The following is an 18,277-nucleotide window of genomic DNA, read 5'->3' as shown; positions in this document are numbered from 1 at the left end:
CCTTAAATGAATAACCGTATTGCGATAGACGTAATCCAATCATGTCTATGCTCAACGCAAACACCAAATAACAATTATTTAGGTTTAACCCCAATCTCGATGGTAGAGGGAGCGTGCGATGCTTGATCATATCAACATTGGAAACACTTCCAACACATATCGTCAGCTCACCTTTAGCTAGTCTCTGTTTATTCCGTAGCTTTTATTTCGAGTTACTAACACTTAGCAACCGAACCGGTATCTAATACCCTGGTGCTACTAGGAGTACTAGTAAAGTACACATTAAAATAATGTATATCCAATATACTTCTATCGACCTTGCCAGCCTTCTTATCTACCAAGTATCTAGGGTAATTCTGCTCCAGTGGCTGTTCCCTTTATTACAGAAGCACTTAGTCTCGGGTTTGGGTTCAACCTTGGGTTTCTTCACTAGAGCAGCAGCTGATTTGCCGTTTCATGAAGTATCCCTTCTTGCCCTTGCCATTCTTAAAACTAGTGGTCTCACTAACCATCAACAATTGATGCTCCTTCTTGATTTCTACTTTCGCGGTGTCAAACATCGCGAGTATTTCAAGGATCATCATATATATCCCTGATATGTTATAGTTCATCACGAAGCTCTAGCAGCTTGGTGGTAATGACTTCGGAGAAACATCACTATCTCATCTGGAAGATCAACTCCCACTTGATTCAAATGATTGTTGTATTCAGACAGTCTGAGCACAAGCTCAACAATTGAGCTTTCCTCCCTTAGTTTGCAGGCTAAGAAAATCGTCGGAGGTCTTATACCTCTTGACGTGGGCACGAGCCTGAAATCCCAATTTCAGCCCTCAAAACATCTCATATGTTTTGCGACATTTCAAAACCGTCTTCGGTGCCTCAACTCTAAACCGTTTAACTGAACTATCACGTAGTTATCAAAATGTGTATGTCAGATGTTCGCAACATCCACAGATGACGTTCGAGGTTCAGCACACTGAGCGGTGCATTAAGGACATAAGCCTTCTATGAAGCAATGAGGACAATCCTCAGTTTACGGACCTAGTCCGCATAATTCTACTATCAACTTTCAACTAAATTTTCTCTAGGAACATATCTAAACAGTAGAACTAAAGCGCGAGCTACGACATAATTTGCAAAATCCTTTTGACTATGTTCAGGATAAACAAGTTCATCTTATGAACTCCCACTCAGATAGACATCCCTCTAGTCATCTAAGTGATTACATGATCCGAGTCAACTAGGCCGTGTCCGATCATCACGTGAGACGGACTAGTCAACATCGGTGAACATCTTCATGTTGATCGTATCTTCTATACGACTCATGTTCGACCTTTCGGTCTTCTGTGTTCCGAGGCCATGTCTGTACATGCTAGGCTCGTCATGTCAACCTAAGTGTTTCGCGTGTGTAAATCTGGCTTACACCCGTTGTATGTGAATGTAAGAATCTAACACCCGATCATCATGTGGTGCTTCGAAACACGAACTGTCGCAACGGTGCACAGTTAGGGGGAACACTTTCTTGAAATTTTAACGAGGGATCATCTTATTTACTACCGTCGTTCTAAGCAAATAAGATGTATAAACATGATAAACATCACACGCAATCAAATAGTGACATGATATGGCCAATATCATATTGCTCCTTTTGATCTCCATCTTCGGGGCTCCATGATCATCATCGTCACCGGCATGACACCATGATCTCCATCATCATGATCTCCATCATTGTGTCTCCATGAAGTTGTCTCGCCAACTATTACTTCTACTACTAAAGCTAACGGTTAGCAATAAAGTAAAGTAATTACATGACGTTTATGTTGACACGCAGGTCATAAATAAATTAAGACAACTCCTATGGCTCCTGCCGGTTGTCATACTCATCGACATGCAAGTCGTGATTCCTATTACAAGAACATGATCAATCTCATACATCACATATATCATTCATCACATCCTTTGGCCATATCACATCACATAGCATACCCTGCAAAAACAAGTTAGACGTCCTCTAATTGTTGTTGCATGTTTTACATGGCTGCTATGGGTTTCTAGCAAGAACGTTTCTTACCTACGCAAAAACCACAACGTGATATGCCAATTGCTATTTACCCTTCATAAGGACCCTTTTCATCGAATCCGATCCGACTAAAGTGGGAGAGACAGACACCCGCCAGCCATCTTATGCAACTAGTGCATGTTTGTCGGTGGAACCAGTCTCACGTAAGAGTACGTGTAAGGTCGGTCCGGGCCGCTTCATCCCATGATGCCGCCGAATCAAGATAAGACTAGAAACGGCAAGATAATTGACAATATCGACGCCCACAACTACTTTGTGTTCTACTCGTGCATAGTAACTACGCATAGACCTAGCTCTGATACCACTGTTGGGGAACGTAGCATAAATTCAAAATTTTCCTACGTGTCACCAAGATCTATCTATGGAGTCATCTAGCAATGAGGGAGGAGTGGATCTACATACCCTTGAAAATCGCGCGCGGAAGCGTTCAAGAGAACGGGGTTGATGGAGTCGTTCTCGTCGTGATCCAAATCACCGATGATCCTAGCGCCGACGGACGGCACCTCCGCGTTCAACACACGTACGGAGCAGCGACGTCTCCTCCTTCTTGATCCAGCAAGGGGGAAGGAGAGGTTGATGGAGATCCAGCAGCACGACGGCGTGGTGGTGGAAGTAGCGGGATTCCAACAGGGCTTCGCCAAGCGCTGCGGGAGGAGGGAGATGTGTCATGGGAGGGAGAGGGAGGCGCTAGGGCTTAGGTTTGGTTGCCCTCCCTTCCCCCCACTATATATAGGGCCAAGGGAGAGGGGGAGGCGCAGCCTTGGCCCTTCCTCCAAGGAAGGGTGCGGCCAGGGAGGAGTCCCTCCTCCCCAAGGCACCTCGGAGGTGCCTTCCCCCTTTAGGACTCTTCCTCTCCCTTGATTCTTGGCGCATGGGCCTCTTGGGGCTGGTGCCCTTGGCCCATATAGGCCAAGGCGCACCCCCTGCAGCCCATGTGGCCCCCGGGGTAGGTGGCCCCACCCGGTGGACCCCCGGGACCCTTCCGGTGGTCCCGGTACAATACCAGTGACCCCGAAACTTGTCCCGATGGCCGAAATAGCACTTCCTATATATAATTCTTTACCTCCGTACCATTCCGGAACTCCTCGTGACGTCCGGGATCTCATCCGGGACTCCGAACAACTTTCGGGTTACCGCATACTAATATCTCTATAACCCTAGCATCACCGAACCTTAAGTGTGTAGACCCTACGGGTTCGGAAGACATGCAGACATGACCGAGATGAATCTCCGGTCAATAACCAACAGCGGGATCTGGATACCCATGTTGGCTCCCACATGTTCCACGATGATCTCATCGGATGAACCACGATGTCAAGGACTTAATCAATCCCGTATACAATTCCCTTTGTCTATCGGTACGACACTTGCCCGAGATTCGATCGTCGGTATCCCGATACCTTGTTCAATCTCGTTACCGGCAAGTCTCTTTACTCGTTCCGTAACACATCATCCCGTGATCAACTCCTTGATCACATTGTGCACATTATGATGATGTCCTACCGAGTGGGCCCAGAGATACCTCTCCGTTTACACGGAGTGAGAAATCCCAGTCTCGATTCGTGCCAACCCAACAGACACTTTCGGAGATACCCGTAGTGTACCTTTATAGCCACCCAGTTACGTGTGACGTTTGGCACACCCAAAGCACTCCTAAGGTATCCGGGAGTTGCATGATCTCATGGTCTAAGGAAATGATACTTGACATTAGAAAAGCTTTAGCATACGAACTACACGATCTAGTGCTATGCTTAGGATTGGGTCTTGTCCATCACATCATTCTCCTAATGATGTGATCCCGTTACCAACGACATCCAATGTCCATGGTCAGGAAACTGTAACCATCTATTGATCAACGAGCTAGTCAATTAGAGGCTTACTAGGGACATGGTGTTGTCTATGTATCCACACATGTATCTGAGTTTCCTATCAATACAATTCTAGCATGGATAATAAACGATTATCATGAACAAGGAAATACAATAATAATCAATTTATTATTGCCTCTAGGGCATATTTCCAACACGTATTGTCCGCAAATCTGACCTGCCGCCGCCGACATCCCGGCGACCCTCAGGTATAAGTTCTTCGAAAGCGGCCTTGCTCTACTACCCCAGCTCCCCACGTGTCTGCATGTGCATCTTTTTCTACTCCCATCAGCTCTTCCAAAGCCACCTAAATTTTTAGTATTATTAGAGGTAAAGCTACTTCATGCATTCGAATCTAGGGCTTTGTTCAAACAACGAAGAAAGGGGGGAAAGTTGTAGCATGAATCTAGGACTTGATTCAAAGAGGAAATAATATGGTGAAAGTAGTAGAGACCGGATACCCAACCGGTCTCTTGGTTGAAGAGGGAAATAATGGGAAAATGCAGTACAAACTGGATAAGGAACAGATCTATTATTGGTTGAAAAAAGGATAGAAAGTGGCGGCTGGTGGACAAGTCAACAGAGTATGTCCAAGATTAGATTTGCTGCCATCACATAGTAAAAGGTCTCCAGGATTAGATTTGCTGCCCTCACATAGTAAAAGGTCTCGGGATTATATTTGCTGCCCTCACATAGTAAAAGGTCTCCAGGATTAGATTTGCTGCCCTCACATAGTAAAAGGTCTCCAGGATTAGATTTGCTGCCCTCACATAGTAAAAGGTCTCCAAGATTAGATTTGCTGCCCTCACATAGTACAATGGCACTCATGCTATTTTCCCCAGTGTGATAAGTAAGTTGCTCCTTTACGCTGCTGAGTGTCCTGGTGTCCCCACGATCCCATGCCCTTAAACCAACTCTTTAGCTGCTGCTGATTTACTGTATGTGGTAAACAAGCAATGCCACCATTAAAGTAATCCCATATTTGAGGAATCTCATTGTTGATCGTAATGCTTCTGGTAACATGAAGCATTGCTGACGTTTTAAAATTTCTACTGTCCTTGCATGATTGCCATGAACATAATTAAGATGCTTCTTTTCATTTTGTATATGTTTCGTATATTTTTATTGACCAGCAACTGTTTACTTTCTATCTTTTTGTGCAGATAGGGATATCCATTCCACCTTGTTGCTATTGTGACCTTCTGGTGAACTGCACAAAACACTTATTTTGGAATGAGTGTCTTGTGCAGTTCAACTAAAATGTCACGTGGGCAACATCTCTCAATTTTGGTGGAACAGCACAAAATGGTGATTAGAGTTTCCAAAATCTCCGTCAAGTTTTGCTGGTAATCTCGTGCAACATTTTATTAGCGTTTGCAAGATGGAGCCGTCACTGTCACCACAATGGCACTTTATTTTAGTGGAACTGCACAAAAGAATAAGAAAATTATAGTTGCACCTTACATGAGCTGGACAGCCAACCTTAATGTTCCTCAATTTTAGTGCAACTACTAAAGAAGAACCTGCCAGCTCACAAGAGCAAGTACTTCTTGCTAGCTGAATGATGCAATCGTTGCTTCATTTCAGGAGAACTGCAGAAAAAGGCGCATGAATTGAATCATGGAACTCCAGGCAAACCTCATCCAAGTAGAGCTGGAGGTTGAGTTCAAGGAGGCCGCTATTAAAGCAAAATCATGCTCTCATGTCTCCTTGTTTGTGCTATGCAAACATGCTGTGCAAACAGGAATACTCAACTACAGATGTTGTGACGGTCAAGAGCATTTGCCAAGTTCTTCTATTGTATGACATGGCTAGCCAAGATGGATTTAATCCCGATATTCACTTTATCAAAAGGCTCTAATGGGTTGGTTCTGAATCTTGCAAGCTGGGAATCAGTGAGATGTGTAGGCATCTTTGTTGTACTTATTATTTGGATCTTATTTGTTGGTTCTGAATCTTGCAAGCTGGGAATCAATGAGATGTGTAGGCATCTTTGTTGTACTTATTATTTGGATCTTATTTGTTGGTTCTGATTGACGCGAAATTATTTGTTCGCCCAGCCCAGCAAATGGACTGTACATTCTAGAAAACATGGGTTAAATATATGCCACATTTTTGCAGGCTGACATGTGGGCCAATAGGTCGAAGCCTACCCAGGACGTTGTCAACTTGGTCAACAAATGATTGTGTCATCCACAGCCATTGGATTTATATCCAACGGCCGGCATGCACCTTCAATCTCTCGTCTTCTTCCTCCAGCATCGCCGGGACCGCCTGGTCCGGCCTCCGGCGGCTAGCGGCTTTGCTTAGCACGCATCACTGCGAAGCGCTACCCCACCGCCAGCCAGGCTATCCCTCCACCCCTCAACACCTCCTATTATTCTCCACAGACTACAGCCCCACGCTGCAACAGAACCAGTTATAACCCTTCTCCTCCTCTCAATCTGTGACTCCACTGCCGTGTTTTCCCATCTCTGAGTCGTTCCCGTCCAGGGCCTCGCCGTCGTCCACCGCCTCGCTGCATTCGGTGCGGCATGGTCAACAAACAAGAGTCATCAGAAGAGGACTTTACGTGGAGAGCCTAACGGCTGGGACCCACGAGGTCCATGGTCGCATGCAAGGAAAGTTCCTCCTTATTAAGCTGAAAAAATGTTTCCTCCACCTGACAGCTGGGACCCACCGGTTGTATCTTCGCATGGAAGGAAGTGCCTCCTTGTTTTGCGAAAAAAATATTCATCCCATTGACAGCTGGGACCCGTCAGATTTGGTGACTGACTTGTGGGCATACTAAGCGGACGTGTACGCACGGCTTTGTCAACTTAATCAACAAATGATTCTAGCAGCTGGACCGTTGGATGTTAATCCAACAACCATGCTCCTTCTTCGACCTCTGTTCTTGCTCCTGACTCCCGTGGGCGGCACCGCGGTTGTGCTGCCGCGCACCTGAACCAGTGAAGTTTCCCACTCCTCTCCATCTGCGACTCCACTGCAGCTTAATAAATAGTAACGTCTTCGGTTTTAGCCTGGTTTTCCGTAGATTAACCGGGCAATTCTCTTCTTCTTAATTAATCGACGAGGCAATTATTTTGCCTCCGTTTCGAAAAAAATAAATAGTAACGTCTAACTGAGCCAGTTAGTTAGATGCGTACACTTGGTGTAGTAGGATCTTTATTTAGTTTGGTGCATACACTTGTTCTTTTTTGGTAGCCCTTTTGTAATGATGGCTGATGTTTGGTTTGGAAGAGAGAGCTACGTCTTCACTCTTCTGGCCTGCTTACTGCTTCTGTTGAACCCCCAGCCCTGGTTGCTGCTGCTGCTGTTTTCAATGTACAATCAGTAGTATAGTTCGTCTGTTGGTTGAATAAATGTGTTGTTAGAACGACAAACACAATGTTTTGGAAGTCGTTGCACGGTTCGATCCTTTAGTGCCCCGTACCGTACGTAGCGCATACTATTTATCATACGGAACACATTTTTTTTGAAACTCGGAACACATTTTCCACTTGTTGATAACATGCAACCCACTGATGAAGGCCCAATAGAGAAGCCCATAATTAACTGGAAGGGAGGCTCTCACATGAATTCGGCCCAGGTACATGCTCATGGTCCCCTAAACATAAATAAGTAAATAAATAAATAAATAAATAAAGCTAAATGCTCATGCACCAGTTCTTTGGGAAAATAGGTAGCCCGGTATTTCTTTTTGAAGAATACCCAAGCTAGGCCTATTTGTTTTCTCCGAATTACTGGGCTGCAAATCTTTCAAGACGAGGAGGGATGCATTCCGGCCTGGCTTAAGAGTATGGTCAATGTCTATTAAAAGTAATATCAAAAGGGGTTGAAAATTCCAAAAAATATTATAGCAAATGGAATATAGGTTTCTTTTTTTGTTTTTGTTCTTCACTGATATCTTATAGGTATTTCATTGGATTTAACATGACATAGTACTAATTTATTTTTAAATTTGTTTTAGTATGGCTATTAATTTTTGGATTAAGAATATTTCGTTCCCCAGCAAAAATTTGCGAATTTTCAAAATTTCCCACATATTTAGTTAATTTTTTGACCCTGGTACTGACCAGAAAATGGCCAGCAATTCTAAAAATGGAAAACGGGCTGCAATAAATTCCATATGAATTAGAAAATGAGTAAAAATTATAAAAATAATAGCAAATGGGCTGTACACGCCACAGATTTCGAGGCTGACTTGTTTACGCAAGGCTTTGTCAGTGAACACACGATTCTAGCAGCAGTTAGTGTTGGATGTCCATCCAACGGCCGACGTGCTTCTTCAATCTCTGATCTTCCTGCTCTAGCCGCCTAAACTAGCGTCGGCAGGACTGCCTGCTCCCTCCTTTTGTGGCCCGTTGTGATGCCGCGCAGGCTTCCCGGTCCACCCTACTCCCTCCGCTGGCTTGGCCACACGCAATCAACTGCCTCCTTATTACGCGAAAAAAAATGATTCCTCCCACTGACATCTGGGGCGCACCGGTTGGGAGGCTGACCTGTGGGCCTACTAAGTTGACGCGTACGCAGGGCTTGTCAACTTAGTCAACAAATGATTCTAGCAGCAGTAACCGTTGGATTTGAATCGAACAGTCCTGCTACTTCTTCAATCGCTGCTCTTCATGCACCAGCCGCCCAAACCAGCGCCGGGGAGACCGCCTGCTCCTGCCTCCAGTGGTCGGCTGTGCTGCCGATGAGGCCTCATCGCCCCCTACTACTCCCACCGCTAGCCAGGCCCTGCGGTGACGGCAGCCTCACACTACAGCCGAACCAGTGAACCCTTGTACTCCTCTCTGCGTGGGCATCCACTGCCGCGTCTTCCCCGGCTCCGCGTCGTCCCCTTCCTAGGCCTCGCCGTCGTCCACCGCCTTGGTGCTCTCGGCGCGGCGTGGTCAACGTGGTCAACGACATTCCATCGGAAGAGTACTGTACGTGGAGAGGCTGACAACTGGGTCCACGGCCACATCCCAGTTTTTTGTGATTTGCCAAGTAAGTCGCTTTGTCAGGCCTGTTGGGCTACAAATCTTTCAAGACGAGGAGAGCTTTCATTCGGATGGCCGAGAAAATGGCCCATCAGTAATGAGAAATGGGTTGTACATTTTTAAAACACATCAAACCGGCAATTAGTTTCAAATATCTTTTTTTCATTTCGAGATTTGAAATTACATTAATTTTTATGCGTGGAGAATTTGTTGGATTTTATATTGATATACATTTATTTTTAAAATTAGTTTGAATGTGAGTCGAAATTTTGGGATTAAAAACAGTTCGGACCGCACCGAAATATGCAAAATTTTGTATAATTTTTAACCGTGGCCACAATATGGGCTGTAATGCTAACAAAAAGAATATGGGCTCCAAAAAAACCTTAATAATTAGCAAATGGGCTGTAAATTATTAGAAATAATGGCAGATGGGCTGTATGCTGCTTTCCACAGATTTGAGGCTTTCCTAAAAAAAAGTTTGACGCACAAGCAGTGACTGTTGGATGGCCATCCAACGGCCGTCGTGCTTCTTCAATCTCTGCTCTTCCTGCTCCAGCCGCTCAAACAGGCGCCGGCGGGACTGCCTGCTCCCTCCTCCCCGCGGCCGGCTCTGCTGCCGCGCAGGCCTCACCGCCCCACCATACTCCCATCGCTGGCCTAGCCATCCCTCTACTCACCCACACTTGCTGTTATTCTCCGGCGACGGCAGACGAACCAGTAAACCCTCGTACAGCCGTACTCCCCTCCGCGTGGGAAACAACTGCCAAGTCTTCCCTGCCTCCGTGTCGTTCCCTTCCTAGGCCTCGCCGTCGTCCACCGCCCTAGTGCTCTCGGCGCGGCCTGGTCAACGTGGTCAACGACCGACATGCATCTGAAGTGGACTTTACGTGGAGAGGCCGACAGCTGGGTCCACGGCCGCACGCAAGGAAATGCCTCCTTATTACGCGCAAAATAATGATTCCTCCACCTGACATCAGGGACCCACCAAAAGGGCCTCTGTATTTCGCGAAAAAAACGTTACCGCTGCTGACAGCTCGGACCCACCAGCTATATCTTCGCACGCAAGGAAGTGCCTCCTTATTACACAAAAAAATGAATATTCCCCCTGTTAGCTGGGACCCAGTATAGTGGCAGGCTGACTTGTGGGCCTACTAAGTTGACGGGGATGGAGGGCTTTGTCAACTTAGTCAATATGCACGATTCTAGCTCCAGTGACCGTACGATGTCCATCCAACGGCTGTAGTGCTTCTTCAACCTCTGGTCTTCTTGCTCCAGCCGCCCAAACCAGCGCCGGTCGTGCCTCGTGCTCCTGCCTCCCGTGGCCGGCTGCGATGCGGCGGAGGCCTCACCGCCCCCTACTACTCCCACCGCTGGCCAGACCATCCCTCTACTCACCCACACCCCCTGTTATTCTGCAGCGACGGCAGCCTCACACCGCAGCGAACCAGTGAACCCTCATACTCCTCTACGCGTGGGCATCCACTGTCGCGTCTTCCCCGGCTCCGTGTCGTCCCCTACCTAGGCCTCGCCGTCGTCCACCGCCCTAGTGCTCTCGGCGCGGCGTGGTCAACATGGTCAAGGAACGGCTTCCATCGGACGTGGACTGTACGTGGAGAGGCTGATAGCTGGGTCCACGGCCGCAGCAAGGAAGTGCCTCCTTATTACGTGCAAAATAATTATTCCTCCACCTGACAGCGGGGACCCACTAGACGGGCCACCGTATTTCGCCCCCCTGACTGCTGGGACCCACCAGCTACATCTTTGCACGCAAGGAAGTGTCTGACAGTCGGGACCCACCTGGTCAAAGCGTACGTAGCATTGTCATTCTGGTCGCGAACGTGTACGTACATATATACTAGTGGATGTAGAGGCGCGCACGTGTCGTACTAGAGGCGGCCAGGGTGCAAGAAATAAAATACGTCCACGTATGTGTACATACGGGCGGGGTCTCGAACGCCTACTCGTGCATACGTACGGCCATGGCTCGTGTACATGGCTGGGTCGGAACGGAGAAACGGCGTCGTCGTCGTGTTCATGGGGAGGCAACGGATTGCGTCGTGTTCATGGGGAGGCAACGGAATGCGTCATGTTCATGGGGAGGCAACGGAATGCGTAGTCGTGTTCATCGGGAGGGCTTGGACGGAACAGGCGATGGAAACAAGGCCTGGCGTACCGCAAAATGGAGGAAACGGCCTTGTGTTCGACCGGCCACGTTCGAAACAGGATCCTGTTCATCGGGAGGGGTCTAGCGTATCGCAAAACAGAGGAAACAGACCTCCTACGGTCCAAACTCGGGTCCTGTTGATCGGGAGGGGTGTGGCGTACCGCAAAACGAACGAAATGGACTTGTGTTGGAGCGCTACGGTCGAAACGGGGGTCCTGTTCATCGGGAGGGGTGTGGCGTACCGCAAAACAGGACTCCACAGGATACTGTTCATCTCCACCATCGACCCCCTCCAGCCTCCATGAGCTACTGTTCATCCACCGTCGACCTCATCCAGCCTCCACCTGCGACTGTTCATCCACGGGCTCCTGTTCATCCAGCCTCCACCGCGCGCTACTCCACCGGCTACTGTTCAACCATCCCTCTCCAAGGGCTCCTGTTCAACCACCCCTCCACAGGCTACTGTTCATCCTGCCCTCCACCATCTACTGTTCATCCTGCCCTCCATGGGGTGGTCCTGTTCATCCAGCCCTCCACGGGGTCCTGTTCATCCAGCCCCAACCGACTCGATCGATCGGGGTCCTGTTCATCCAGAGGCAACACCACGGGGTCCTGTTCATCCACCCCCACCGGGAACTCTTCATCCACCCCCCCCCAAACGCTCACTTTTCATCCAGAGGCAGCATCGATCGGCTTCAGTTAGCAGCAGTAGCGAAGGAATCGCTTGATCGTGTTTAGTTAACAGCCATCGATCGATCGCTCGGGTTCAGTAACGCGTAGCCTGCAGTGCAATTGCTCGGGTTCAGTTAGAGCCCAACGCCTCACTCGGGTTCAATTAGAGCCAATGCCTCGCACACAAGCATGTACGTGTATGAGAGAAGCGCGCATCGCTCGGCCCCCGACCTCCCACCGTAACCGGGAACTCCCCGAAATTTTCCTCGCCCTCGCTTCTACCATGGTTTTTTCCATCATGGACGGCCCAAAGAATGTCATGCAGCTGCATCTCCGGCCCGCCCAGGACGAAAAGCCCATTTTCTGTCATGATTTTTTGTCATAGAAGTAGGAGCCCACCACATCTATGATGATACCGGGTTTTGTCAAAATTATCATCATAGAAGTGTCATATGTATGACAGAAAAAAAATTCGTTCGGCCCAAAATGTCACGGATGTGTCTTTTCTTTGTAGTGCCTACCACTGGAAGAGGTCATGCAACCTACTCAACTATGCTAGAGCCCATAATAGCTTGTGGCTGCACACGGAAGTTTCTAGCATGAATAATCTTATGATCCCTTTGAGCCTAGGAGGCGAACCGTAGGATGATCACACGGGTACTCCGGGGTATCCTAGGACAACACTGGATTCTCCAGGTGCCCGCAACCAATCCACCCAGATGTGTGTTTAAGTAGCCACCTTAAGTTAACCATTAATTAACAATCTCACACCTGTCATGGATACTCTCAAACCCAATCCACGTCTACGAGCATAGCATGCCAATAAGTAGCATAACGTAGAAGTAACTCCCAGGGTTTGATAATAAAAGGGTAATAGGTTCTACCTCATCATCTACTTCCCAAACCCACAAGTTAAGAGATCCTACTCATGCAATATTTGAGGGTTGAAACTAATGCATAAAAACTGGGTAAAAGGGCTATGATCAAAGTGTTACTTGCCTTGCTGATGATCCGCAAAACCTAGAGACTCGTAGTAGCATGCTTCGCACTCCGAGAATTCTATCACAAACAAACAATAGCATACATAAGCACTCAAGTAAAAGCATGGATAAAACTCAAATAAGAAGATCTAACCAGAAAGTTCAACTGAAGAACTCCGGTTTGCAAAAAGAATCAAATCAAACGGAGCAACGAAACTCAAACTACGAAAGAAACAAGATCCATTTACTAATCTAGACTAAAGTCAAATTTTACAGTACCAAAATCTTGTTCAAGTTGGTTAAACAGAAAGAGGGCTTCGAGACGAAGACCTAGGCTCTTGTTTCACCAGATTTGAATAAACGAGCGACAAGATAAACTAAAACGAAGATCACGGCAGAAATCGCGATCGAAAATAATCGCGGAAAAACCCTGGAAAATAAAACAAGATGAACAGGCTAACGAATGAACGTTCATTGTCTGCGGCTAACTGACGAACAGCGTTTGTTAAAACGAACGTACGGACGAACGTCCGCTATTTAACTAAACCGAAAAAACCGAACCGAAACTAAAAAAACTAGATCTAGGGTTCAAAAACCGACGATTTTCCTGACAAAACCGAGTCGGCGGCGGCGGCTACCTCGACAATGGCGGGATCGGTGGGGGCGGCTCTGGCAACGAGGAACGGCGGCGGCGGGGCGATGGGGTGGCGGCGACGACGGGCGGCGGCGTCGCGGCGGCGGCTTCTCGCGGCGGCGACGGTGCGAAACAACGGCGGCGACGCTAGAGTTTGCGGGGCGAGGCCTCGGCCTCTAAAGGGCCGGCCGGGGCGAGGTGTCTGGGATGGACACGGCCCGTTAGGTCGGTTTACTTTTCTTTAATCCTAACGCGGAAAAAATAATAAAATAAATACTAAACGGAGTCCAAAAATCCTGAAATAAATTTTCACGGTCCTCTAATAATATTGCGAACAAAGTGAACATTTATTTGGGCCTCTAGTGCAATTTTGAAAAATGCATATTTTTCCCAATTCAAATAAAATAGCAATAAAAGTCCAAATAAAGTACTTATTTGATTTTAATATTTTTCCTCCAATGTTTCTTTATTTGGTGAAGTCATTTTATCCCCTCTCTTTTATTTTTCATATTAGAAATATTTGAAGAGAAAAATAATTAAAACCAAATGATCCTCTTTTCAAAATTTGACAAAAACTCAAATATGAAAATAACGAAATTCCCAACTCTCTCTATGGTTCCTTGAGTTGCTTAGAATTTCTAGGATCAACCGGCGACCGGGCGACGAGCGGCGGCTCCGCGAGGCGGCGGCGTCGCGGCGGCGACTTCGCGGCGGCGACTTCGCATGGCGGCGGTGGTGGGGAACGGCGGCGGCGGCGCTAGGGTTTGCGGGGCGAGGCCTCGGCCTTTAAAGGGCCGGCCGGGTCGAGGTGTCCGGAACGGACACTGCCCGTTAGGTCGGTTTACTTTTTTTAGTCCTGACGCAGAAAAACTAATAAAAGAAATACTAAACAGAGTCCAAAAATCCTGAAATAAATTTTCACGGTCCTCTAATAATATTGCGGACAAAGTGAACATTTATTTGGGCCTCTAGTGCAATTTTGAAAAATGCATATTTTTCCCAATTCGAATAAAATAGCAATAAAAGTCCAAATAAAATACTTATTTGATTTTAATATTTTTCCTCCAATATTTCTTTATTTGAAGAAGTCATTTTATCCCCTCTCTTTTATTTTTCATATTAGAAATATATGAAGAGAAAAATAATTAAAACCAAATGATCCTCTTTTCAAAATTTGAGAAACACTCAAATATGAAAATAAAGAAATTCCCAACTCTCTCTATGGTTCCTTGAGTTGCTTAGAATTTCTAGGATCAACCAAAATGCAATAAAATATGATATGCAATGATGACCTATGTATAACATTTCAAATTGAAAATTTGGGATGTTACAGCAGCAGACCTCTGACCTCTAGGCACTCTCTGAAAGGCATCTGTGGTAGTCTGCCCTTTCCTCTCCTCTGCTTCCTCCTGGAGCTGCTCAACAGTTGTTTGCATCTTAGTTACTTTTAGATCAAGATCATAGAATTTGGTCTCAATGATCCTCTCCAAGCTCTCCTGATTCTTGTTCAGGGTGGCCAAGCCCTTCTCAATCCTCAAAGTTCCTTGAATCATATAAGAAAGTTGATCTTGTTTTGACTTTAAGAACACTTGAGATGCCTCCTCAACACTTGGCATCTTTGCAGGCTTCTCATCCTTTGCCTTCTCTCTCTTTTCTTGTGCTTGCACAGATGTAGGATCATCCTCATTCATCAGAACAGTGTTGTCCTCAAATTCTGGTCTCAAAGGTAAATGCTCCTTGTCCAACAAATAAGTGCATGTGCCCATCTTGGAATTGATGAGCACCTAAATATGTGGATCATACCCACAAGATCTCTTCTGATCTGCAGCTGTCCTTTTGATTGTTTCAACAATCACGCTCATGACCTTGAATTTCTGAGGCATGTCAAATATCTGCAGCAAGTTGATTGAATGGCCTCTAATCATCTTGTGATCTCCACACTTGGGCAACAATGTATGCCTCAGGATTGTGTTGATAGTAGCTAGACCAGACAACAAGTAATGTACAGACCCAAGCTTATGAGTTTCTAATGCCTTATCTAGGATCTCCTTGTACATATTTGCCATATAGTTGTGGTCTTTCTTCTTCTTGGCATAGACATCTAAGTCATCTTCATGCTCTTCAAGGCATTTATCAACTTTGCCCACTCCTCAACAGTTGACTGGTACCTTGTACCCTCAGACATCCATACAATTCTACCATTTGGATAAAAATGAGTTGTAGAATAAAACTGCATAATGAGCTCATCATTCCATTTGGTAAGCTCTTGTCCCCAAAACTTGTCAACACCACATGCTTTGAAGCTCTCATGGACACCTGGGAAGTAATCTTCATTCTCATCAATGTATTCCCAATCAACCCACTTCATATCACAAACTATGGGCTTCTTGTCAAGCAGAATGGTTTCATAGAAATCTTGTTGTTCTTTGGTGTGGAACCTGTAGTCCATTCCAGTTCTTCTCCTTACAGCATATGGATCAGACTGTCTTCAAAGTCTGAGACCTGCATCCTTCCTGATGTTCATGTCTTCTACCACTGGATGGCTGTCATTATGATCTGGAATATTTGGCTTAAGCTTTCTGAGCACTTGGGCTTCAGCATCTTCTTCCTCAACTTCAGGCACTGGGGCCTTGTTCTTTTCTGCAGCTGGAATGTTCCTAGTGCTCCTCTTGGGATTTGGAGCTGGAGCATAAGCTTTGGGGCTAGTCTTGGGCTTAGAAGGGGCAGCCCCAGACTTAATTGCATTCCCCATCAGCTTTTGGGACTTGGGTGCTAGTGCATGATACGTCTCCAATGTATCTATAATTTTTTATTGTTCCATGCTATTATATATTCTGTTTTGGATGTTTAATGGGCTTATTTATACACTTTTATATTATTTTTGGGACTAACCTATTATCCTGAGGCCCAACCCAAATTGTTGTTTTTTGCCTATTTTAGTGTTTCGCAGAAAAACAATATCAAACGGAGTCCAAACGGAATGAAACCTTCGGGAGCATGATTTTTGGAACAAACGTGGTCCAGAGGACTTGGAGTGGATGTCAAGCAATCAACGAGGAGGCCATGAGGCAGGGGGCGCGCCCTCCACCCTCGTGGGCCCCTCGTGGCTCCACCGACCTACTTCTTCCTCCTATATATACCTATGTACCCTGAAAACATCAGGGAGCACCACAAAAACCTAATTCCACCGCCGCAACCTTCTGTACCCGTGAGATCCCATCTTGGGGCCTTTTCCGGCGCTCCGCCGGAGCGGGCATTGATCACGGAGGGCTTTTGCATCAACACCATAGCCTCTCCGATGATGTGTGAGTAGTTTACCTCAGACCTTTGGGTCCATAATTATTAGCTAGATGGCTTCTTCTCTCTCTTTGGATCTCAATACAAAGTTCTCCTCGATTCTCTTGGAGATCTATTCGATGTAATCTTGTTTTGCGGTGTGTTTGTCGAGATCCGATGAATTGTGGGTTTATGATCAAGATTATCTATGAACAATATTTGAATCTTCTCTGAATTCTTTTATGTATGATTGTTTATCTTTGCAAGTCTCTTCGAATTATCAGTTTGGTTTGGCCTACTAGATTGATCTTTCTTGCAATGGGAGAAGTGCTTAGCTTTGGGTTCAATCTTGCGGTGCTTGATCCCAGTGACAGTAGGGGAAATGACACGTATTGTATTGTTGCCATCGAGGATAAAAAGATGGGGTTTATATAATATTTCATGAGTTTATCCCTCTACATCATGTCATCTTGCTTAAAGCGTTACTCCGTTCTTATGAACTTAATACTCTAGATGCATGCTGGATAGCGGTCGATGTGTGGAGTAATAGTAGTAGATGCAGGCAGGAGTCGATCTACTTGTCATGGACGTTATGCCTATGTACATGATCATACCTAGATATTCTCATAACTATGCTCAATTCTATCAATTGCTCGACAGTAATTTGTTCACCCACCGTAATACTTATGCTATCTTGAGAGAAGCCGCTAGTGAAACCTATGGCCCCCGGGTCTATTTTCCATCATACAAGTTTCCAATCTATTTTATTTTGCAATCTTTACTTTCAATTTATATCATGAAAATACCAAAAATATTTATCTTATTATTATTATCTCTATCAGATCTCACTCTTGCAAGTGTTCGTGAAGGGATTGACAACCCCTTTATCGCATTGGTTGCGAGGTTCTTATTTGTTTGTGTAGGTACGAGGTGACTCGCGTGGTCTCCTACTAGATTGATACCTTGGTTCTCAAAAACTGAGGGAAATACTTACGCTGCTTTGCTGCATCACCCTTTCCTCTTCAAGGGAAAACCAACGCATGCTCAAGAGGTAGCAAGAAGGATTTCTGGCGTCGTTGCCGAGGAGATCTACGCCAAGTCAAGACATACCAAGTACCCATCACAACTCTTATCCTTCGCATTACATTATTTGCCATTTGCCTCTTGTTTTCCTCTCCCTCGCTTCACCCTTGTCATTTTATTCGCCATCTTTTCCTTTTGCCCTCTCTTTCTGTTTACTTTTTCTTCGCTTGTTTGCTTCTGTGTTGGATTGCTTGCTTATCACGATGACTCAAGATAATACTAAATTGTGTGACTTTGCCAATACCAACAATAATGATTTTATTAGCACTCCGATTGCTCCTTTTACCGATGTTGAATCTTGTGAAATTAATACTGCTTTGCTGAATCTTGTCATGAAAGATCTGTTTTCTGGCCTTCCTAGTGAAGATGCCGCTACCCATCTAAAAAACTTTGTCGATTTGTGTGATATGCAAAAGAAGAAAGATGTGGATAATGATATTGTTAAATTGAAGCTATTTTCGTTTTCGCTTAGAGATCGTGCTAAAGCTTGGTTTTCGTCTTTGCCTAAAAATAGTATTAATTCATGGAA

The sequence above is a fragment of the Triticum urartu genome, chromosome 1A (genome assembly GCF_056163025.1).
Source record: "Triticum urartu cultivar PI428250 chromosome 1A, HENAU_Tu73, whole genome shotgun sequence".
Taxonomy (NCBI): domain Eukaryota; kingdom Viridiplantae; phylum Streptophyta; class Magnoliopsida; order Poales; family Poaceae; genus Triticum; species Triticum urartu.
Note: the sequence above shows the minus strand (reverse complement) of the source record.